We start from the raw sequence: 26027 nt of genomic DNA, 5'->3' as shown, positions 1-26027 counted from the left end.
CAACATAATTCATTGAGAACCAATTTAGAATTACATCTCTTCCTCTACTTCTTGAAAAATCTGCCTAAAACAGAACACCTGATTATTTATTTAATTTGCCAAATATCTACTGGGCATTCCTTTCCACTGGGTAAAAAATCATGTGGGGGATACAAATGTAAATACATATTCTATCTGTTTAAGGGAGATGACAGACACTTAAGCTGACCAGTTAATTAATGAAGAAACTAGGGCTAGGTGTGCTAAGAGAGAGTTATTAAGTGTGGACTAATCATGGATTAGCCAACCTCAAGATTGTAAATTGCCACAGCGGAGCTAATGTGTAGTCACCTTGGAAAGCCATATCCCAGAAACAGCAAATCGATGGTGGAGGTTTCTACTGTAGTCACTAGTGGTAGAAAAGCACTCTGGATATAAAGACCACATCCTACCTTTTCCGAACCCCCTTTCCTCAAGAATTTTCAAGCAGGATCACCTCCATCCAGCCCTTGACCCAATCTTTAGTTGAGTGGATACCAAAATAGCACCTTGAAATCACCAAGTGGAAGGTGTGGAATTCATCTTTCTTGTCATAGAGCCAGTTCCTAGTATTCTAAAGAAAGACTTAAGTATCTAAGTAATATCTAAGTAACAACCTTTTTATTTTGCCCATTTCGTTTACCTAGTTCCATAGTCTGAGCCTGTTAGAAGGTGGTAGTTGTTTTCCCATTTCCCTTTTCTGTTAAGGATAACTCCTTTTCTTTGGGGCGCTACTCTCCAATTCATGTAATTTTAGTGATGCTGAAAATCAAAATATCCAAAAATCACTCCCCTATCCTTGATATAATGGACAATCACACTACTCTAGACCCCCGGACACAATTTATAGACTCAAAGAGTGGGCATGAAACTCATGTCAGTATAATCGGAGTTATAACCCTTAATTCTCTGAATGAAGGTGGAGAAATAGTTGTCCCGGACATTGGGTTGCAAGGAGTCTGTTCACATACAGACCTGGACTGTTCTTCTCCATTATATTAATTGGTCTGACTGCAGATGGAGAGAAAAAGAAATGTTATCAAATATAAGGGGAAGAGGAGAGTCAGAGCCAGTATTGAGTCCCTGATACCCATCCCTAAACTCTGATTCCTTTGACTCCAAGAAATACTCCAATATATTTATCAGCTACGTGAACCCTCAAATTTTCCTTTTTAAAATGCTTAGTCCGATTAGAGTTGAATTTCCATCACTTGCACTGAGATGATAATGATTTATACTTGATTTCTACTTCAGCATTCCTGTTTGCCGCTTTTGCCTGCTTAGCTTTTGCCAGCCCTCTTTTCATGTAAGAGAAGATGCAGCTGGATTTATTAGCTAGGGATTAGCAGTGCAAACGGTCTGATCGCCTGGAACTACAGTACAGCCATTCCACGTAACCACAGACTTTTCAAGGATTAAAATCCTTTGTATGCCTAGACTACCTGGGGTTGTCACCCTTTAGAACAGATAAATACTGAATTTTTGAAGGCAGGATCTATTTCTGTCATGAGAAATTGAATTCCTTTACCATATACTCTTATTTATTACTTTATAAAACACATTTGTCTGCTTTTGACAGAGACAACTCAATTTTCCACTAATTACCTGGAGTTAAGGAGCTCTGGTGGCACACTGGTTAATCGTTCAGCTGCTTTGAATCCACCAGCCGCTCCTTGGAAACCGTATGGGGCAGTACAGGTACAGCTATGTTAATTCAGTTTCCATATCACAGTTACTGTCTTCCTGATCAGTCATCACTAGCAAGAAAGCAAGCTCATGGGCAAACGAAAGCAAATATATCGACACAGTTGTTGGAGCATAGAGTTTTAGGCCACAATGATATCCTTACGGAGCATGTGAAATTACAGTGCTCTGTGGTAGAAGAGAAACAGCCTTTCTTTCCTTTTATCAAGCATGTAATTTTCTAGTCATTTGATCATTTGAAGAGCTGCTCCTTCTGGTAGCTATAAAATTCTTTAGTTACTGTTTAAAACCCTTATGTTACATTCCAATGACTACTATGTGAATGATTTCAAATACTCTACCAAAAAGATAACCCTTAATGAGGGTAGAATAGGCAACTTGAAGACTCTTCTAATCTCAGTCCTTGTCTGGAAGAGTTTTGTAAAGACATAAAACTTGCATTATCTAAAAAGTATTTACTTCTCCACTTGAGCATAGTTTTTCACATATTTAAATTCTTTATAGTATAGTTTACAAAAAATTAAAAGAATTTCTGCTAAAGAAGACTAATAAATCACTGCATTTTCATTTGAATATTGTATTTTATAGTATAATAGCACTGTAATATTATTTTTCTAAAATATATTTCTTTTAAAGTTTTTTTTAAAAGAAATCAATAATGATCAATGGTAAAGAAAAAAATCTCATTAAAAGTCCTCTGTTAATGTTGATAATATATCTGATTCTGAGAAAAATTTATAATGAAAATGCTATCCTAGCTCAAGAAGTCATTGAAATTATTGACTTTTGCTACCAACCAAGATTGAACTTTCTCAAATTCAGGGATGAAATATTTAAACCAAAAAGCAGCTATTACATCTCTGCCACCTGTAGCTTTTCAATGTTTAAGTACATATATATTTGAATATATATTTCTGATGCCTTTGCACTAGAATGCAGGTGTAAGGTTAATTCTTTAATAGATGCTGTAATAGGGAAGATGTGGGCATGTTTTAGGCTGAGTTCTCTAGAGGAGCAAAACCAGTGAAGCATGTATATATGCAGAGAGAGAGAGATTTACTTCAAGGAAAAGGGTTATGCAATTAGGAGGGCTGGCAAGTCCCACATCCATGGGTCAGGCGGCAGGCATCCAGGGTTAAGAGAGTTGGTAAATCCAAAATCTGCAGGTCAGGTGGCAGGCTGCAGGCTTCTCACATATCAAGAACTAGAGGTAAAATGGGATGAGTGCCGGATCCAGAGAGAGAGAGAGAGAGATTGGCTCCAGCTGAGAAATTCCAACTGATTGGCTGCTCACATCAGAACACAAAATGGATGACATAAAGTGTCTGCCAAACCACTGAGGATCATGGTCTACCCAAGTTACACGTAACATTGATCATCACAAGGCAGAAGCCAGGACCTAAATATTTTACATTTTTATAAATATTTTATATACAATATACATATATTTTTGTAAATATGAACATTTTTATATATAGGATGGGGGCTTAGTGATGACACTGTTATATTAGTTCTGATTGCCCAGTCTTCCCTTCTCTCTCTTTTCCTGCCCCATGCCAAGGGAAGAGCAAAGCACAAGTCTTGGCAGTAGGTCATTGAGCACATGGGGCTACCAGAGCTGACTCATTGGCAGGCGTGACTCATTGGCAGAGGCAACACAGGATTCTGCCATGCTTTACATCTGAAAGGTTAGTTAAAAGACCAGTTGAATAAAGGTGGCTTTCTTATAAAGATGGCTGATTAAGTTCATTCATTTAATTTCATAGTCTTCTAAATCCTTCTAAAACAACATTCAAGGGATTTGTAAAAGACACAAACAACTAAAAAGAAGGAGGCAGAAAACAATAACAACTTAATTGTGGTACCTGGAGAACACGTGGGTGAGGGTAGGTGATTGAACTGAACCAAGATGCCCAAACCCTAAGCTCACAGAGGGGAAAACCAAGAAACAGTCTGATTTATTCCATAGAACCCCTCCCCCTGCCAAAAGGTTCAGGAATTGGAGGAATCAAGTACCTCTGGAAGTGAGGATGAATTAGTGAGTGAGTTGATATATTAGTTTCCTAAGGCTGCTATAGCATATTACTACAACCTGGGTGGTTTAAACAACAGAAATTTATTCTGTCACAGTTCTGGAGGCAAAAAGTCCAAAATCAAGATGTTGGCAGGGTTGGTTCCTTCTAGAGGTTCTGAGGGAGAATCAGTTCCATGCCTCTCTCTTAGATTCTGGTGATTGTTGGCAATCCTTAATGTCCCTTGGCTTGTAGCTATATCACTTCAATCTCTGCTTTGTCTTCACATAGCCTCCCCTTCTGTGTGTCTTTGTGTTTCAAATAACCCTCTCCTTTCTTGTGTGAAGAGGAGCCCTGGTGATGCAGTGGTTAAAGCATTTGCCTGCTAACCAAAAGGTCAGTGGTTCAAACCCACCAGATGTGGCAGTTTGGTTTTGTAGAGATTTCATGCTTGGAAAACCTATGGGGCAGTTCTACACTGTCCTATAGGGTTGCTATGAGTTGGAATCAGCTCAATGGCAATGCATTTTGTTTTGGTTTTTTATTTCCTTGTCTGAAGACACCAGTCATTGAATTTAAGTCTCACCCTAAATCCAAGATTGTATCATCTCCAGATCTGTAATTTAGTTACATCTGCAAAGACCCAGTTTCCAAATAAGGACACATTCACAGGTACCATGGCTTAAGACTTGGATTTATCAATTCAACCCACTACAGGTGGATACAAAACTTTGGCTGAAAGTCTGTTTAAGAAGATGCCCAGATCTCCTACCTCATCCAGAATAACTCTGGTACTTCCCCGCCTCCACTCCTATAGAAGACTGAATTTGTTTGTTTTCCGGAGTGAGTGAAACAGAGTGTCTCTGGACTGAGAGGGCTGGACTGAACACAGGGAAATCCAGTGAAAGATTAAATGTTGAGACTAGTGGTATGCTGACTTGGGGGGTGGGGGTTAGGGGAGGGTGTGATTTGTAACATTTGCTGATTTCTGAGGTGTAAACACCACCACTGTAGCTGATTTCAAGCTACCAATATGATGTTTCTGAATGCAGAGTTAGGGAGAGATACACATAATCAGGTTTTATGATGCGTACAAGCCAGCTCAGCCCACCACTTTGAGAACCACCCAGCTTTCTTCCCCTAAGGCTTGGAATGCTGGCAGCCGTCCAGCAACACAATTGGAATATTCTCACAAGTATCTGTCTAATCTAAAGAACTCTGCTGATGTTTGGCTTCCTCAGAGAAACAACTGGCCAACCCTCTGTCTAGCAAACTTCACAGTTGACAAGCCCCACCCATATTCTAGAGCTTCCATTCTTACACCCCCTCTTAAACAAACATACAGCCAAAGATCATAAGATAACTGATCACAAGCTTCTAATATGAAAAATAAAGACCACATGGGGAAAAACACTTTATGTATAGAACATGGAGGAAATAGAAACTATTCCTTTATGAAATAGATATAAACTAATACTTTATGAAAAATCTTCATAAAGGCTAAAGAAGAAAAATATTACATCCATGAAGCAAGAAGAGGTTGTTATTTAAAAAATAAGCAGAAAATAAAATAGCTCCTAGAATTTAAAAATAAGACAACAGGAATAAAAATCGCAAAAGAAGTTTTGAAAGTTAAAGTTGGGGAAATATCTCACAAGCGGAGTGAAAAAAAGGAAAAAAGATGGAAAATTTGGGCGTCAATCAGAGGTTCAAAAAATAAGCTTGCAGAAAGAGAGAACAGAGAAAATGGGAGAGAAGTTATCACTAAATTCATTGAAGAAATTTCTTGGAATTAAAACAACTAAAAGTAATTTATTTCCAGATTGAACGGGCCAGGTACAATGGATTGAAACAAATCCATACCGAAACAGATCATTACAGCATTTTAGAACACTGGGAAGAAAGAGAAGTGTCTATTAGGTCCCAGAGAAAGTAAACAGTGTACATGTTTATCAGGGATTAGATTGCTTTGTTCTCTGTAGTTTCAACCCTAAAAACCAGGAGGCCACAGAGAAATGCCTTCAAAGTTCAGAGGGAAAATGATTTCCAGTGCAGAATTCCATAAACAGTCAATGTATCAATTAATAAACACATTTCAGACATGCACATTTTCAGTAAGTTAACTTTGATGCACCACTTCTTAGGAAGCTACTAGAGGATGTCTACCAAAGCAGGAGAGTAAACCAAGAAAGAGTTAGATCCATGAAGAAAGGATCCAGGTCAGGAAAGAGTCAATAATGCCTAGAATGAGTGGGAGTGATAGGATATTTCAGGATGAGAGTAAGTGCCAACCAAGGGTGAACCATGACACTGCCGGGCACAGGCTCCAGGTGAGATTTCTCCAGAATGATGAAACGGAAGCACTACCCAATACATCTGAAGACATTGACAGGGGCTTTAGACAACTGGTGGAAATTTGGGAGCTGAATTATTGATAAGCTCATAGAAAACCAAGCAAGTCAATGGAAAAATAAAAAATAAAAGAGAGAAATAACTATTAAACCCAAGGAATACAAGAACAGCAAGAAAGAAAACATATTCATATTATGTTCAACTTTGCTCAAAGACAAGCTTTAAAAAATTCATGATATGTTAAAAACCCAAGAGCCCACTATTCTGAACAAGATATAATGACTGGTTAAATTCATAAAACACACCACCTGCCTCTAGGAATGTGGTGTGGTCCCTGCAGGGTTGTGCTCTTTGCATTCCTGAAAGTGCTAACTTAGACAGTAGTGAAACAACTTAGAATTTCTTAGTTGTTTGACTAAGATCTCAAAGATATACGAAAAATTTCTCAGCTTTGAAAACTCTAGGGGCAAGCTTCTTAGAGATAAGTTTGGCCCTTTCATTTTACTCTGCTGTGGATGATTTGGGAATATGCTTTCATCTAATATACTTCAGGCAGATTCACAGAATATTAATGCATTGGGGATTTTGCAAACTTTTCTTTTGATATTACTTCTCTGTTAAGGGGGAAAGAATACTATTCGTGCAAGTATTATAAGGCAAACTTACTAGCTAAGTGTCAATCAAAAATGCAATTTTTACTCAAAGCTGTATTCTATTTGTACTAGGGTAATTTTGTTGATTTATACAGTTTGTGAAGCATAGGGTCACTTGATGGCCACAAGTTTGGTTTTTTTTTTGTTTTTTAGATAACATTATTTTACTTAATACAGAAAATAAAATGGCTTCATAGTTCATTGGCATGATTAAGCAAATATAGTGGTTCTCATTTATGGAATCTTTTTTTGGATGAGATGTTAAAGCAATTTGCCAAAAAATATTGTTTTTTTATTGTACTTATTATTTATTCATTCAATGATCAGTTACTAGTTGCCTTCTAGGTCTCAAGCAATGGGAATGCAAAGACAAGACATGGCCTTGCCCTAATAATTGAGCATATAGGCTTAAAAAAGGAGCCCTGGTAGCATAGTGGTAAAGTGCTCAGCTGCTAACTGAAAGATCAACAGTTTGAACCCACCAGCCGCTTTGCAGGAGAAAGATGTGGCAGTCTGCTTCCATAAATACCACAGCATTGGGAACACTATGGGGCAGTTCTACTCTGTCCTGTAGGGTCACTATGAGTCGGAATCAACCCGACAGCAACAGGTTTGGATTCGGTTAGTCTTAAAAAATAAAAATATTATTATTTCATGTAATTTGATCAAATGCATTTGAAATCATGGATGTAATGTGGGGCCACAAAAAGAAACTACCAAGAATGGAAAAGACCTTAATATACCATAATTTACGGCAAATCTGAGGAAGACAATCTACAAAGGAAAAAGAGTAATTGGCCAGAGAGAGAATACGCAAGAAAGTATCACAAAATCCAAGGGGGGATAGAGTTCAAGATGGCAGAACGGCTAACAGCTTCAAAAGATAAAAGATAATGACAGGAGAATTAGCAATGGATTTGACAGTACAGAGTTGTTTGATTACCTTCCTGAATGCAGCTTGCATGGATTGGTGGGGTTGTAAGACAGGTATGATGAATTTTCCTTTTCATGATAGAACTTGTTACTTTAAAAAAAAAAAAAAAAACCCTCCCTTCAACTTTCACTCCCACACATACCCTACGGTAATACCGCCAACCTGTTTCCTCAATACTGTCTCCTTCTCCTTGATTTAATTAAAAGTTGATTCTCTCTTAGGATCACTGTCTTATCTGTGACAATCACAGGCAGAAACTGTGCAGTCTCCAACTCAATGTAGAGGCCGGGCAGACGGAGGGCAGAACTCTTAGTCTTAATACCACCAGGAATAATAAAGAACAGGAGGCAGAATCACCACTGACTGAGTGCATAATGTGTCCTGGCACTGAACTGGCGATCTGGGGGCTTATTCCCTCTGGCATACTCCCTCTAGCCCTTTTTATTGCTACTGTCTGCCAACCTCCTGTATATTTCCTTGAATTTCCCTCCTCTTTATGCTGGTATTACTTTAAACTGTGCTGTTCAAGTCTCTGTAGATAGTTGATAAAAATGTATCACCTTCCCCACCTTCTCAACTGTATTCCTATTGATCCTGAGAATTGCGTAGGGGCTCATTAAGGGTAACAGGAGTGCTAGAAAAAGAGTGGGAAGCCAGGTGAGACTAAGTGTCTCAGGTAGGCTGAGAAAGGTGTAAGGGAGAAAACAGTCCTGGATACGACAATGAGTCAAAGAGTGGGGGGATTCAAAAGTGGAAGTATTGTACTGAATTAAGAATAGAAAGACAGATAGAAGGATGTCATACTAAAGATACATTTAATGAGATACTAATTTGCTCTGTAAATCTTCATCTAAAGCATAATAAAAAAGGTAAAAAAATAAAAATAACATTTAACATATCCTATTTATCCAAATTATATCTTCTCAAAAATGTCAGAGATGTTACCTCAAGAGTTGTTTTAGGTTGGGTTCCCCTGAAGATTCTGAAACGAGTATGTGTGCAGACGATTTATTAAGAAAGGGCTCCCATGGGAGACTGGCAAGTTTGAGGGGGTGGGGAAGGAGAGGAGAAGGGTGGATAACATGATAACATATGGCTTAATTTTAGGAAAGGGACCACATGTTTGTACTCCTCTTTAAACATGGCTTGTCTTCTTAGGCAAAAATGAAACTTAAAACAAAATTCCAGAAAGAGCGATTTTTTTTTTCCTGTTGAGTGCTGTCATTTCCCTAGCTAATGAAAAATAATATAATTTCTTAGTCATCATGTAAGTAATTTTCTTAAATTCACTGTTATAAATTGTTCGCGATTGGAATAGAATTGTGCCCAGATTTGCTCTCTGACAGTTCCAGGATGAACCTAAATGTTGCCAATTTGTCATGATAAAAGTGCCCTTTCTATGCTTATTAAGTTAGAAACTGCATCTTCGCAGAGACTGGTTTCCAAGACACTGCAGGAAGGGCTGCAATTTAAAAAGAAACTGTTCATTGGCAAGAACTGCTACAGAGCTCCTTATAAAATTTCCACTGACATTTTGTGTGTCTATACTCAGGATCTAAAAACAAAAATCCTTGAAAGGTCCAGGTGCTCCTCAGAACAGGGACCAAAGTATCTATTAACTGCAGTGAAAACATTCTGTTTACAGGCACACTGCTGAAGAGGGAGTTAGTCATGTGGCTGACATCTCCTTCACCTCACAACCCAGTGTCCTATGCCCATAGAGCCTGAAACAGAACAAGGTAGATCGGTATTGGGAGCCAGACAGCAAGACCTGGCCACACTCCAGCTGATTCTCTAGGGTGGGTATATTTCACTGGCCAGCTACAAAGAATTTTAACCCGCCAGTTTGCTGTGATTAACAAGGTAGCATTAAGTTTGACTTAAAATGGTCTTTGAGTGGCTGTGTCTTTAAATTGACTCAAAAATCATTTTTATCCCATCTGTGTCTATAAGCAGTATCTGGACTGCTAAATTTGCATCTTCTTCAGTAAAAGGTAGATTGACAATCTAGTACCGATGTTAGAAGTGAATTTTGTGCTTTACACAGTTTTTTACCCCTGACTGCTGCAGACCCAGTTTTGAGCACACCCTCACTGATCTTCGCCACCCTTTGTCCCTCCTCCACTCCAGCTTGCCCTTCTAATTTCCCACGGGTGGAGTGGTAGCGGTGGTAGAGCCACGAGGTGTTGGGTAAATTGGGGGAACTTTTGCGCTGGTTGATAAGGAGAGAGGAAAGTATGGGGAGAAAACTAGCATTGATGCTTGCTGCCAAAGTATTTCTCTCCGACGTACTTCGATTGGTGAAGAAGCTCGGCAATTGAGACAAGAGCAGCTGTCTGGCCAGGCAGGTTCCTGAGATTCCCCAGTCTCCTTACGAATGTGCTCTATAAGACATTACTTGAAAGAAGAGCTGTAAATGGTACTCATAAATATTCAAATGAATGCGAGCTCTCTGGTGCACCATAGTTCTGGAGCTTACAGAGAAAAGGAGACCAGGAAATCACCTGAAAGAAGATAGCAGTGCCAATAACAAATGAATATTGTAAACCTTCTGAAAATATAGCTTACACATTCATTCATTATCACATATTTATTGAGCATTGGTGGTACGGTTAATGTGCTCAGAGGAAGAAAGACCTGGTGATCTACTTCTAAAAAATCAGCTATTGAAAACTCTATGGAGCACAGTTCTACTCTAACACATATGGGGTTGCTATAAGTCAGAATAGACTTGATGACAACTGGTTACTATGTGACAAAGTCTGGGATTGAGGGCCTAGTGTAATGCTTAGGAGGATTGACAGATCAGACAGCCTAGTTCGTATCCTGGTTTAAACATTAATAGGTGTGAGGTCTTGGGCAAGTTACTTTCCTTTTATACCTGATTTCTTCTTCTACAAAATAGTAATGATAAGAATGGTATCTAGCCCCTGGGGTTGTCGGGTGGATTGTGTCTGCTATATGAGAGACAGCCCTCGATATAAAAGCTGTTATCATTGTTTGTGCTAGGTTCCATGCACACAGAAATCAATAAGACAGAGTCTTCAAGAATTTCATAAGTTGGTGGGGTCCACAGATAAGAAAATCAGTGAATAATACTCAATGTGGTTAAGTGCTATTATGGGAGGCATGCAGAGCTATTGCATTCAGAGCAGGGGCTGCTAATTCAGTCTGGGGAAAAGAGCATGGTGTTAGAGTGTGACATGGATCTTGAACAATTTTGCCAGAGAGACAAGAGGATGAGGACTCTGGAAAAGACACAGAGGCATGAGAAATGGGGTGTTTTCTAGGAGTGAATGTGAAATAATTTAGTATATGGAGTACTAGAGGACACTCTGGGAGTATGCTATAGCATGAAGTTGAATTGATAGAACTTTACTCCATTCTAAAAAAGTAAACATTTTTGTGGGATTTTAGACAAATCAGATCTAGTGAGGAAGACGTATTTGATCTGATAGGCCAAGACAAGATAGAAATTTATGATAAAATAAAGAGGGGCTTCATTATACTATGAGGCAGGGAAGTAGATATATCCCAGTGGAAATAATGGCAAAATTTGGAGCATGTGAAATAATAGAGGAAGTAAGGACCTTGCTCAAGAGGGAGGGCTGTGCTAAAGTCTGGAATGATTGGAGGATATCTGAGCATCACCAAGGAAAGGAAAAGGATAGAGCAAGATACAGAAGAGCCCACAGTTAGAGTTCTCTGAGCTCTCATGTTGTATCTTTACCCTCTAATTTTATAATGAAAGTAATATCTGACTATATTGCATGTTTTATATACATCACTTAATTTAATCCCTTGAATAATCCTTTCAGTTAGGTACTGCTATCCTTATTTCATCAATAAGGAAATAGAGAAAAATGAGGATAAGCAATTTGTCTAAGATCAAATAACTAGTAAGAAGGTGGGCTTAGACTTGAACCCAGGTCAGACTGAAACCAAACTAGCAGCCTCTTTCTTATTTTTATGTCCTTTCACCTCCCTCTAACCTCCAGTTTCAACCTGGTCTTACCATCACTATAAATTTCCTTGTGCCTTTTCCTTCATCCTCTATGCTTTATAAATACTTACCCATCTGCCATCTTTTATTTCTGGGATAATGAGCACAACTGGTGAAAATCACAGTGTTAATTCATAGTCTCCAACTTCAGCTGAATACTTAGTGTTCTCCAGCCAGTTTTCTATATTCATCTTGTCCATTATTTGTTCTATTCCCTATAAATGCCTCTCAAATTGAGACTCTGGCCCTTAAGTACAAAGCACAAATCCACTTCCAACTTACAGCTGTCATCTCTTCCTCCTTTTGTGAAGAAAACCAAGGTCATCTGTGTACACTTGTCTAAATTTCTGTTCCTTCTGAAGATTCCCTCTGCCTCCTCCTCACAAATTCCACACGTTTAATATTTGCCTCTGGAGGAAGCAATAGCTTTGGGATTTCCAAGCCTCTAATGGAATCAACTCTGATAATTAATTTTCTCACCCAGAATCCCCAAACCATTCTTCTTTGCCACAGTCTTTTGTTCACTACCACTGAATAGACTCATCCTCATTTACCTCAGATTCCCCTAAAATTTGCCTGAGTCCCTCCTTTCCCAAATTACTATTCCTGCTTCAGGCCCCAATATTTTTTAAAACCTGGGAAATCTCATTTTACATTGCCTAAAAGATGTGGGGGATATGATACTAGCATCTTGAGTCTCTGAAAGCACTTTTGCTTATTGTTGTGGTCAGATTCTGTGCTTTAAGTTCTGTAGGCTTTAAGGAACTGCCACTATGGGGAATCTCTCATTTAGAATGTTTCAATAAAATTATGTATTCTTTAAAAAAAACAAAACAAAACTGACATCCTTGAACTTTTAATCACGAGTTATTTATATGCATATATTTTCAGACTGTTTATATGCACATGTCATTGTCAGGCCTGCTGATCTGCTTCAATAAAAATTACATCCTAGAAAACCCATTGGGGCAGTTCTACTCTGTCACGTGGGGTTGCCGTAAGTCGAAAATTGACTCGATGACACTTTACAACAACAGCAACATTAACTATTCAGGATCTCTGTTTTCATCCCTGTGTCTAGGGTCCCTAAGACTAACCTCAGAATCTAGGAGTCGTTAGAAGGATTTACAGTACTCAGAAGAGCTGTTATACTCATGGTTACAGCTTATTACAGCGAAAGGATACATATTAAAATTAGCAAAGGAAAAAGCTAGATGGGGCTGAGACCAGGAGAAATCAGGTACAAGCTTCCAGATATCTTCTCGCAGTGGAGTCACATGGACACACTTAATTCTGCCAACAACAATGTGTGATAATACGTGTGAAATGTTGTCAACCAGGGAAACTCAATCAAGGCTATGTTTACAGGGGTTTATTGGGGGTCAGTCATACAGGCACGCAGTGCCTGTGTGATTGATCTCAGCTACTCAGACTCCAGCCCTGAGACCAAAACAGGTGTCTACTGTAAATCACATTGTTATCCTAAACTGTCTGATTAAACTGGTACCTCATGGCCCAAGGCCTCAGGCATACAAAAACACTTTTATTTAGGCAGAATATTCCAAGGGATCAGAGTTCATCTCCCTGGAGCCGTACAAAGATGGAAGACAGTTCTTTCCTAGAAATGGGCAGGGTTTCAACAACCCAAGCCTGCTGAGTTAACCCTTTTCTACACAACTCCAAAATACTTATTTAAGTTTTAAGGTCTTTTCGCCTTTTTTGTGCAGTCATATATTCAACTACTTTACTTATCCTATGTATACGTAAGAAAAGTCATACCTTAAAAAAAATATCTAGCAAGATTCAAGACATTATAGTTTTATTACACTGTAATTTGGAAGAGTTAATGAATTTCCCTAAATAACAGTTTACATATTTAGTCGATAGATGAATGTTCTGTAATATTTTTCAAAAAAGTGAGTACCTCAGTAAATTCGGCCCAAGGATATGTGGGTGTGCTCTTAATCTCTGTGCCATGCAAAGCAGAGTATATTTTAATATTAAATTTATACCTACTTGTTATACAGATATATTTGGCAGCCATGAGGCTGATCTCACTAGTATGAAAAAAAGAAAAACCAAACCCATTGTTGTCTAGTTGATTCCAATTCATAGCGACCCTATAGGGCAGAGTAGAACTGCCTCATAGGGTTTCCAAGGCTGTAATCTTTACAGAAGCAAACTGCCACATCTTTCTCCCACGGAGCAGATGGTGGGTTCGAACTGCTAGCTTTTCAGTTAGCAGCCAAGCACTTAACTACTGTGCCACCAGGGCACCTGTCTCACTAGTATATGAAATCAAAAAGAGCCTCCACCAATCCAAACCCAAAGCACACAGAATAGTAATACAAATAAATTCTTGAAAGGTAGTGAAGGGGTGTGGCATTGCATACACAGATAGGAAGAAAAATATCTGAAAAACATCCTTTTTACACATCTTATTCACCAAAAGCCCACTGCTGCTTTTTTCAGCTTCTGTTTTCTTTTCCTTGAGAAATTCTAATTCAATTTCCTCATTCCCACCCCTTAACGATACCCCACCACACTGTTGATTTTTCTCTCTTTCTCTTTTTTAATATCCCTTACTGTCATGGTTTGAATTATGTCCCCCAAAAAATGTGTGTATCAATTTGGCTAGGCCATGATTCCTGGTACTTTGTGATTTTCCTGTATGTTGTAAACCTGCCTCTATGATGTTAATGAGGGAGGATGGGTGGCAGTTGTGTTAGTAAGGCAGGACTGGATCTACAAGACTGGATTGTGTCCTGAGGCAATCTCTTGAGATATAAAAGACAGAAGTGAGCAGTGAGACAAGGGGACCTCATATCATCAAGAAAGCCGTGCCAGGAGCAGAGCAGAGCGCGTCCTCTGGACCGGGGTCCCTGCGCAGAGAAGTTCCTAGTCCGGGGGAACACTGAAGAGAAGATGTCCAAAAGAGAGAGAAAGACTTCCCCTGGAGCTGACACCCTGAATTTGGACTTTTAGCCTACTTTGACTATGAGGAAATAAACTTCTCTTCATGAAAACCATCCACTTGTGGTGTTTCTGTTATAGCAGCACTAGATGACTGAGACACCTTTCTTTTTCCTGTTTTCTATTTTTGGTGATTTTGCTGCTCTAGACTTCTGCTATCCCTCTCCTCCACCCTCACTCCATATTATACAAGAAAGGTAAGGTAAATAGCCAGGCAAGAAAACACTCAACTTCCTTAGTAGAGGATGAGCTTAATAGAGAATGCATTGCAAATTCTTTACTTAGCAATGAATTAATGTTTTCCCTTACTCCTGTCACAATTTGGAGGCAGTATAGCGAAAGCAGCATTTCCTAGAGCATAACTGCAATTCTATTCCAAAATACGAATACTTTTTCTTTTCCTAGCCTTTTGGGTAAATAAAGTTTGCAAAGATGTCGACATTTATAGTACAGGTTCTTGAAAGTGACAGGGTTTCATTGCTTGCTCTTCTTTCACCTCTGTAAAGCCAACTTGTTATTTAGGCAAAGACCATGGAGCAAAGTCTTTCATACTCTGTCTAGCATATGCAGCTGCAGAAACACACGGCTTGGGGTATCAAGGCCATTGCTGAAGTCTTTCCCCGTCAGTGCAGATGTTCAACAACTTAAATGTATGTGTTTGTAGACTCTGTTTTTGAAAGAAATAAGATTGATCTGTTACAGAAACACTAAAGGTGTGTGGTGTTTCTTTCATTTTTGTAGTCACAAGGATATATTGAGTTTAAAGCTCTATTTAAAGAAGTAAACAATTCTATGGAATGGATTCAATTCCCTTTATATAGAGTATATACTGTATATGCTATATATACTCTAGACATGCATCTATGGTGTGTATGATTAGACATCCTTATTTTATTACTAAAATTTATTATCGTGGTTTCACTGGAAAGTACTGGTAAAAACCATACTCTCTCAAACATGCCTGGCTCCTGTGATACATTTAAAAACATAATGTGGCAGGTGAAAAACATGAATTCTCTACTACTCCTTGAACACATTATTTTATGTCCACTGATATTGAATGTTAAAATCATATTCTGAAACTATCAGACTATGTTGGCTTTAATAGTTATAATAAATGTATTCTATCTGCTCATATAATTTGTGATTATCAAGAGTCTACACAGTATTGACTTATCTTTTTCAGTTACTTAGGCAAATATTATTCTTGAGTAATGTCAAAATTACATGACAGAAAATCCCCTTGGTATCAAGATTTGCTCAGTATTGTTTATGTGCTGAAAGATTTCAAATTTGCATTATTCTTATTTGTATAGTAGGTATAAATTTTTCCATAAATAATTTAGTCTAACTATGACTTTTTTCCCAAGTAAAATTAGTAAGTTGAAGATATTAGGTCAAAATATCTCTATCTTTTTTGTATCTTTGTCAAACAATATTTTAAAATCACTGCAGTTGTTTAAATGCCTGGTTAGAAAGAAAATATTTTCTCTTTAAAGGAGAAAATATATTTCTCATTAAAGGAGGAAGCCTCTCTGAAGTCAGGATCCATGATTGTTTTATACATTAGTATACTCAGAAATCAGTCCAGTGTTTAAAAACATTTATTAAATGAATGAATAAAACTAAGTTTAAATAGAAATTAAGTTATGCTTGATTGTGATATGTTATATATATTAAAAAAAACCTAAGAGAATCACCAGCAACTTATTGTTCTCCATAAATAATCAGTATTTGGGCGAAATATATCCAATCCATTTTGTCGTTGTCTGGGGGCCTTGCCCACTGCTAAGGTGAGCAGTCTGTCCTAGCAATCCCTAGCAATAACTATTTCTGTAGTGAACTTAAGGATTAACCAGAAGGATTAACAATCATGGTACAGGCTAAACTTGGGCTTCTGGGAGTCTTCTGTGATGGGAGGATGGCACACATTAGGATTATCTCAAACTCCGCCTTCCTCCAAGTAGTACACGGAGGACGGAGAAAGAGGCAATAGATTAAAGAAATCAGTATCATTTTCTGCTCGTGTTCTTTATAATTTGTACCGATATTTCAGATCATCCTTAATACAAAGAGAGCAACTCATGCTTAACTACCCAAGCAATATTGATTTGGAATCAAGGACATTTCTTCTTTTCATAAATTAATTCCTTTATTGAGTTTTAAACAGGCCTCACAAAGTAAAACATCCGCAGGGCTGGAGGTTCCCCGGGAGGCCTCGGCTCCCCTGCCTAGAGGAGCGAAAAGGAACCGAAATTGAAGCAGAACAGCGGGAGGAGGCACTGGGTGGGCGTCCTGTGGTGTGAGCTGACGGAGTTTCCCAACTCCCCCGACCAAGGCTGTAACTTAATTTAATCTCTTATTTGCCCTGGCAAAGACAAAGCACGCTTCAATTATTCAAGCTTCTACTGGCAACAGTGGTTGCCGTTTCAAAGGGGGAGGAGAGAATAATGTGTAAGGAAATTAGTTTTTCTTCATTTTTTTCCTTACAACATATATGAGTATAGAGAAAAGTATATGCCTTTAGGCAGGTGAAACTATGTAAGTATAGAGAATATTAAATTATTATCCAAAATAAAATTCAGTTTTTCCCTGTTCCTCTTTCTAGCTGTCCTGATTCTTTAAAAAAAACCTTAATAGATGCAGATGAAAGCAGCATATTTCCATTTAATCATTTGCAATTTGTTACAGATGCCTTGTTAATAATGGCCATGTAAATCTAACTTGTCTTTATTAATCCCTCCCCCTTAGAATAAGAATAAGCATGTTTTTCTCCTTCTGCAGCTGGGTAGTTTCCAATTAAAAAGGGAAACAATTCTAACTGCATTAAAGATAATATTCCATCAACCAATGAAATGTATACTTTAAAGTAAAATTTGGTATGCAGTCTATTGAACAAAAAACAAAGTTTTCTTTTTCTTCATTTTAAAGAAAACAAAATCTTTAAGAAAAAAAATTATAGGGATATTGGAAGCTTGTTGAGATGATCCTAAATATGAACCCCTGGTACTTTTATACCAAAAAAGATTTTGACAGCTTGATCAAAATTGTATGGCGTTTATTTGAAACATATGTAACTGGTTAATAATATTTGAAAATCCAATTTTTTAAGTTCTAAAATTACAATGAAATATTGGCTTTCTAAAGTACATTCACCCAGAAAAATCATTTCTCTTCTATTTGAACATGTGTGCATGTATGTTTGCCCATTTTTGAAGACGATCCAGAGCTGATTTCACCTGTAATGATAAAAGATAACCTACATATAGTCTCATAGGCTTAATTTTGTGGCAAGTTCTCCTTCACAATAATGATGTGATTAAATTTATAAGATTTTAAAATGTGTTTGTACAGTCTATGTAGGCATAATATAGCGCCTATAATTATATTCATTAATATTCTGTCCTTAGGAAGTGTGATTTTTTCTTTTTGCTTCTAACTTAAAAAACATTTATGGGAGCAGTGGCTGATTCCCCTGAGAACTCTGCACAGAGCCTTTGAAAGTGTTATGGGAAGGGGTGATTACGCTGTCCAGGGAATTTGTCAGGGTACAGAGCTGTGGGAGATTAAAGAGGATGTGATGGTTGCAGAGGTTACAGCTTTGATTTTGAGCCAAGACTCACTATTATTTTTTTAATTGAGTCTGAAAACTAGAAAGTTGTGATGTGGTAGCCACTTATTACCAGGGAGGACTCTTCGGACTAATTGTGAATGAGTGAGCACAGGGTGTAAAGACTCAAAAAACAAAGAGCTAGAGCAAACAAATACTAATGGCAATTCATCAAAACAAATACTCAGAGACTTTCATATTATAATTGATGTGGTGCCCTCCCTTTTATGTTTCAAAAACATAAACTCCTTGCTATCCCTGTTTCAAAGAATATGCATATCATTAGCCTCTTTTCTACTTTTACTCTTTATGTAAGAAATAGACAGACATGCTTTCCACTAGTGGTGTAGAAGCTGTGAAATCAAAGCATTTTTGTTGTTATGCATTAAATGAAATTAAGCTTTAAAAAATGGTATAGATAGCATTAATGCATCATATTATCTCTCTTGCTGTATTACACCAAGATTAAAAGGCAGGCATAATTTATGTCATATTGTCATATTCAAAGTACAAAAATGGTTTGTGTTAGGATATTTAAACACAAATATTTATTTACCTAACTCAGGATACTTACTTTTATTATGGTCCAATTTCTTTTCAGCACATCCCCTCCTATATCCAAACCTCAGAATATAAATTACTAATTTCAAGTACTATTTAATAAGACTATGTATTATAATTGTTAAATAATTTGTAGAGGTAAATAAATTTGACTTATATTTTAGGGCTTCTGTTTAGTTCAGTTCAAATCCAACTTTAGTTAAGCACAACTGTCTCTAAAATATAATTACCTAATTTTTCTGTTTCTTTCCTGAAGAAGATATAAGGCCTTTTTGGAATGCAATGACCATCCCTTTGCCTTGTTTTACCCAAAATCTATGCACACAGTCAAATGAACATAACTAATGTATTCTGTTGTCTTATTCAACAGCCTATATTTTAGCAGTTCTCCAGTTTGTTAATCCCTGTAGATGGAGACTCAGATCAAAAATTTCAGTCGTAAGTAATTTAACAGGGTACATACAGCGTCTTTGGTGTTGCTAGCCTGAGAATGCTGCTAATTATATATCCCCCTACAAAGACTCTTCCTACTTTATGTGAGAAGTGTTTGCTTCTTCTAAGAATGGAATTTCAAGAGGGTAATGTAAGGATGGATTTGGGAAGGTGGAAGAAATCAGCTACCTGGATGACCATTTCAGCTAAATTAACAATGGACGAAATTGTCAGTCCTACAGCAGATTTTTGGATCAATTCGCCTTTATGGGCCTATAATAATTCCTAATATTCACTTTCCAGTCAATCATATATACATATTTTCATTTCTTTAGGGTAAACAAATGAAATTAGCAAATTGTGATGTGTATCTCTTGTACTGAGGTAACTATCTGTGTGTTCCTTCTCAGAAAATACTTTTCATATATTGTAACAACTGGAACATGCAACAGTCTCTTGTTTTAGAGCTCAATCTCAACTGAGAAGCGGAAACCTTTACCCATTTAGAAGCATTCAGCTGCCGCTTGGCAGGGGCTAGATCTGCTCAGACCTTTTGAAAAAGCTCATATTCTCAGCACAGAACTGCAACCCCTGGGATTAACCCTAAGTGTCGTTTAATACTCTTTTGAGTAGTGAATTCAGGACATTAGAACCTTTTAACAGGCCTCTGTCTCTTGGTATCCTAAAATGTCTGCTTTATTTCTCATTTTAAAATAAAGACATTTAAGTTAACCAAAGAAGGGATTCGCCTCTAGTATTGGCAAGCCCTTGATATCTTACCACACTTTTACAGCCTAATGAGTTAGATACATCCTGAAGTCTTTTATTCAATGCCTTAGGAAACTTACAGACAACAGGAGATATACACAGCTCATTAAGAAATTTGGAAAGCTAGCAGCCTTTCAAAATCAAACTTGCAGAACTCAAATCAGACATTTACTTGTAAGTTTATTCCTTTTTTAATTGTCATAAGTCTGAATGAAGAAATACCATCTTTTAAAAATAAACTTCTCGCCAGCTCAAACATTCAAGTTGCCATTATACAAAATATGTGATATCCTAAATATAATTATTTTCTTGAGCATAGTACAAAATATATTCATCGTATGAGTGGTGTCTTATGGGCCAGATGAGGGACATTCCACAAAATGTCAACTAACCACAAATGGCATATGTAGGTGAACACCCGAAAAAGCCACATTTGCTTTGTAGCTTCTAGAGCTCAGTTTTACACACGCTGGAAAGAGCTGTATTGCTTCAATGAGTAAAGTAGAATAATGTTGGTAATTTCACATCTCTGCTTTTCTCACGTCTAAACCCTAGCCATTAATGTGTAATAATTCTATTGGAAATCTTTTCCTCTGTGGAAGGGAGACATATACAAGAATTTTCCTTTGTGAGATGAGGAATACATTCATAACATCAGAAATCTTTTAGCATTTTTTCAGCTCAATGTTTGAAGGAAAAGATTTGGAAACATACAAGTACATTATGTTGATGTCTATATACTAGAATTATGAAATACTAGGTTGTTTGCCTCTTTAAAGATGATAGATCAAAACCCCATATATGTGTAAAACTTCTAGATATATGAGGAATTTAAAATGTATAATTAAGTTAGACTCCTCTTGTGAAAAGATGTTGTTGCTAGGTACAGTTAAGTTGATTCCGACTCATAGTGACCCCATGTGACAGAATAGAACTTCCCCGCAGGGTTTTCTTAGCTGTAATCTTTAAGGAAGCAGAATGCCAGGTCTTTCTCCCTCAGAGCCGCTGGGTGGGTCCAACCACCAACCTTTTGGTTAGAAGCCAAGTGTGTGAAAAGATAGGGACCAAAATAAATTAGTGAATATTGGATATACTTGTCAGAACTGAATTTTTATTCCTGCACAAACTGAAGAAAATACCTACATAAGAAATGCTCTGGTAATATTTTCTAACTTTGCTAATATACATTTATGTATGTGATAAGTTAAAAATGGGATGGGTTGGGCAGAATTGGATCTCATGAGTGACCTATCTCTTTGTACTTTTATTAAATGGCTTGATGGACATCCAGAGTCTAGATATAGATAACAATTGCTCACGAATATTTCAGAACTTTATTTTGACTTCCATTATTAATATGTTGACATGCTCTTCAATGAGGCCCTGGTGGCGCAGTGGTTAAGCGTTTGGCTGCTAACCAAAAGGTCAGCAGTTCGAATCTACTAGCTGCCCCTTGGAAACTATGGGGCAGTTCTACTCTGACTTATAGAGTCATTATGAGTCAGAATCGATAGCAACGGGTATGCTAGTCAATAAAGATTTTTTTCTTCTCCCTGCTTCATGAAGTCCCTGGGTGGTACATATGGTTCACACTTGACTAGTAACTGAAAGGATGGAGTTCTTGAGTTCTCCCAGAGGCACCTCAGAAGAAAGGCCTGGCAATCTATTTCCAAAAAATCAGCCATTGAAAACTCTGTGGAGCATAGTTCTATTCTGACACACATGGGGTCAACATGAGTTGGAGTTGATGGCAACTGGATTTTCTTTTTCTTTTAATTTTTCTTGCTCTTTTCTGTAATGTCAATCAGTGATTAGTTTTATTTCCACTTATTATTGACCCAGGATTAGATAATGGCTGGAACATTCTGGCAAATTTGGCACCCTGGCAATTCTTTGTAACTGATCCATAAGCTTATAAAACTGATGCTTGCCCAAATACGTTATTTGTATTTTATTCAGTAGTGAAACTTCAGCAGAATAATTCTACAGCAAAAGTTTTCAATCTTTGCCTGATATTAGAATTACTTTGGGAGGTTGTTAAAATTCCCAGTCCCAGACCAAATATACCACATTGTCTAGGTGAGGGACCCAGGCATTAGTATTTTTAGAGCTTCTAGGGGATTCTGCCATGATAGGGCTAATCACTGTTCTAGGAGAAACAATCATATTCAGCATGAGGAAAATCCCCCACTGATCACTGCATTTATCATAAAAAAATGTTTTTCTGCCAGGAAAATAGATGCCAAAGTAAATTTATGACCAAATTACTTAGAGTTTTGTGACACTTTATAAACACACTCTTATCTGTCGTAGAGTGTGTCTGATTGCCTCCAGAAAACTGAGGCAGGATTGAATGATTTAGTTTGCTCTGGCATCCATATTTTGGCAACATGGCAAAGCTGTGTGCTGGGACCTAGCCCGTTCAGGCAACAACTGTGAGGTTTGTATTTATGCCAGCTTCTACCCTACACCCCTAACCTTGACTATTATTCCCTTCTGCCCACATGAAACCCCTCTTCTAGGTTCATCTAACATTATATTTATACTAGATTCTGTTCAAGTGTTCAGATAGCGCTATTGGCTGTTAAAGGTTTAAGGTATAATCCATCCCAAGGGTTTCAAAATTTTAATAGGGTCTCTTGAAAATCCGAAATATCAAAGTTGTAAAACTTTAATGACAGGAGTAACTGGCGGGGATTAAATAACTGGACTCGAGGGGCCCTCTGCATTGCCCCTTTTCGAATTATACCACATAGGCTGCCCAGCTTGTTAGATTAGCCACTCCTGAAAACATTAAGCTTCTGTTCAGAGTAAGTTAAAGAATTCACTATCACCTGATCAAAAATATATGTATGTATTTTTGTTCTTTTGGTACATATGGTACTTCTTTGGTCACATAAATAAGGCAGTCAATTACATTAGAAATTAACTTATTATTTTATCCATGGCAATGTGCCATTAATATATATTTTAAAATCTTTGTTTAATAGGGAAGTATGCTAATAATTGTCTTCCTAACAGCTTAATTTATTTATTGTCGATAATTTATTATCATAAAATACCTTATAAGATGTTGTATATACTATGCTATGTTCATGAATATTAAAGACATGAACGATAACTGCAGAACTGTAAATATTGCAATTTATAGAAGAAGTTATAGCCTGTTAGTAATCTTTCCTATGCCAAAGAGAATTATTTTATTACTCAAAAATTTAGCTATATTTTTTGGCTATTTTTTAATGTTCTTGAATGTGTTCATTTATGAATATCTTAGCAATTACAAAACACTGTTGATTCCGTCTCACAGAGACCCTATAGGGTAGAGTAGAACTACTCCATAGGGTTTCCAAGCAGCAGCTGGTGGATTCAAACTGCTGAACTTTTTGGTTAGCAGCCAAGCTCTTAACCACTGTACCACCAGGGGATCAGGAGGCTTTCTGAGAGCTTTCTAAAAGCAGACTGGGATTTTTTTTTTTTTTAATTTTTTCCCATACAACAATTTATACATACGTTGCTATGTGACTCTAATTGCTCTCCCCATACTGTGACAGCACACTCCTCCTTTCCACCCCTGGATTCCCCATATCCATTCAACCAGCTCCTAACCCTCTCTGCCTTCCCATCTCACCTCTGGACAGAAGCTGCCCGTCTAGTCTCTTGTATCTACTTGAGCTAAGAGACACACTCCTCACGAGTACGACTTTATGTCCCACAGTCCAGTCCCTGTCTGAAGAGTTGGCCTCGGATATTGTTTTAGTTCTGGGCTGATACAGAATCCAGGGGCCATGCTTTCCGGGGTTCCTCCAGAGCAGACTGGGATTTGATAGCTTTGAATACCTCAGTATCATGTCTGATAATTTATATTATTTTTAGTAATATGAACTCTAATGAAATGACCATTTTTTATATTCTCTGCATTAGTTTTAATTACCATCTTTCTTTTTCCTGTTCCCAAGTGAGAGAAAATGTTGTCGAAGTGGAAGTTTTTTACACTTTCTTCATGTCCCTCCTTGCCCCCATTACCATCATATTCTTCAATTGTTTGCTCTCTCCTCCTCTCTCACACACACACCTCACATACACACACATTGTTCTAATTTTAGGCAATAAATCCTGGCAAACATCCTAAAGAATTGTGCTATCATTTTGAAGAGTGGCTGCCAGTCAGGGAGGTTAATACATTTGCTCACTTCCAGTGGCCCAGGCTCCCTGTCCTTGGTCATGGCAGGAAAAGAATGACTTGCTGTTCCCAATTTCATATGGAATTTTTTCCAGATAAAGGTCAGTGACTTTGCCATAAGGATCCAAGTATTTGTAAGATCATATTTGACTTAATGATGGATGGCCAGTTACCTGGGTACAAGCATTTGTTCTGAGAAAGTTGGGGCTGGGGATAAGACAGCTACGTATTAATGCATTTTACTCTTGCCTCCAGCTGGCAGGAATGATATTTTTTAAAATGTAGTTGATTCTGAAAGGAAATGATTGGAAGTCGTAGTATATGATATAGAACCTAGTCTTAAATTTCATGACAGAACTTAGGTTTCATCCTATAAAATTGCTCTACTAATAAAATACATGCCTAGAGCTAATTTTATACTTTGAAATTTATCCAGTAAGTTCTACAATAGATAGTTTAATTTGACCTATAAAAATGTCTTCCAAAGGGAAAAAAATGTTTTCCAAGTTTTCTGTGCTTTTTCTTCGTCTTCCATTCTCTTGTTCTAGCATGTGGAAGGATGTTCACATTTGCCTACCTGTTTCCTGAGTAATAAGGTTTTGGTTTAGATGATTGCATTACGATTGATAAAGGTTGTGTAAATCTTCCCCGTTTTTTAAAATAATTGTGATATACAGCATTGGAGTTAGAATATATTTGCATTATAGCTTGTCCGTTATCTATAAAGTCTATCAAAATTATAGGAAAACAGATAAATGAAACCAAATTTGTATTTTTTATATCCATAGTGATACAGTTTTTCTGACAGCTTCATAAGAACTTAACAGATGGAGATTTGCAACTTCTGCAGTAATTCTTTTTTTTTGTGGTTTAGGTGAAAGTTTACAGAGCAAAGTAGTTTCTCATTAAACGGTTAACACACAAATTGTTTTGTGACATTGGTTGCCAACCCAGCGATGTGTTAACACTCTCCCCTTCTCCACCCCAGGTTCCCTGCTTCCATTCTTCCAGTTTTCCTGTTCCTTCCTGCCTTCTTGTCTTAGCTTGTGGGCTGGTGTGCCCGTTAGCCTCCTACACATCATTGAACTATGAAGCGTGTGTGTTATTTTTGCCCTTATAGACCTGTCTAATCTTTGGCTGAAGGGTGAAATTCTTTTTTTTTAGTATAATTTCCATTTTATTTTCTTTCAGGTTAGTTTTTCGTCAGTCTTTAAGGACTCAAAACCTTACATGGGCTTTGCTGGAGGTCGTGGGGGAGCACCTATGAGTTTCATCCTGGAGGGAGTGTTCGGTCCTTCTGGGCTTCAGCAGAATACTTCCTGACACCTTGCTGTGAGTGGCCCAACTCACGCAAAAATGTAGTTTTACATACAGCTTGGGAAGCACGTATGCATTGAAGACATGACGGCTGTGGCCTCTACTATGTTTCAATTGACACATTTCTTCGTGGTCTTGTCCTTGGCCACTCAGCAGGCGCAGTCCTTGGAGCAATAGGCTACATGGAACCGCAGCCCTTTTTGGCATGACGATTGTTCCTTTTTTTCTTTGTCATCTTCGAAGTAAGGACTTGAGAAAGGTCTGCATTAATTCTTGCCCTTTCTTAAAAAACAAAACAAAACAAACAAACAAAAAAGCCATTGCCATCGAGTCAATTCTGACTCATAGCAACCCTGCAGGACAGAGTATAACTGCCCCATTGGGTTTCCAAGGAGCAGCTGGTGGATTCGAACTGCCAATCTCTTGGTTAGCAACCAAGCTCTTAACTGCTACACCACCAGGCCTTTCATATAGCTAGCAATTATTCTGCAAATCTTATGATTTTCA

Source organism: Trichechus manatus, unplaced genomic scaffold, assembly GCF_000243295.1.
Source record: "Trichechus manatus latirostris isolate Lorelei unplaced genomic scaffold, TriManLat1.0 scaffold00085, whole genome shotgun sequence".
Taxonomy (NCBI): Eukaryota; Metazoa; Chordata; class Mammalia; order Sirenia; family Trichechidae; genus Trichechus; species Trichechus manatus.
Note: the sequence above shows the minus strand (reverse complement) of the source record.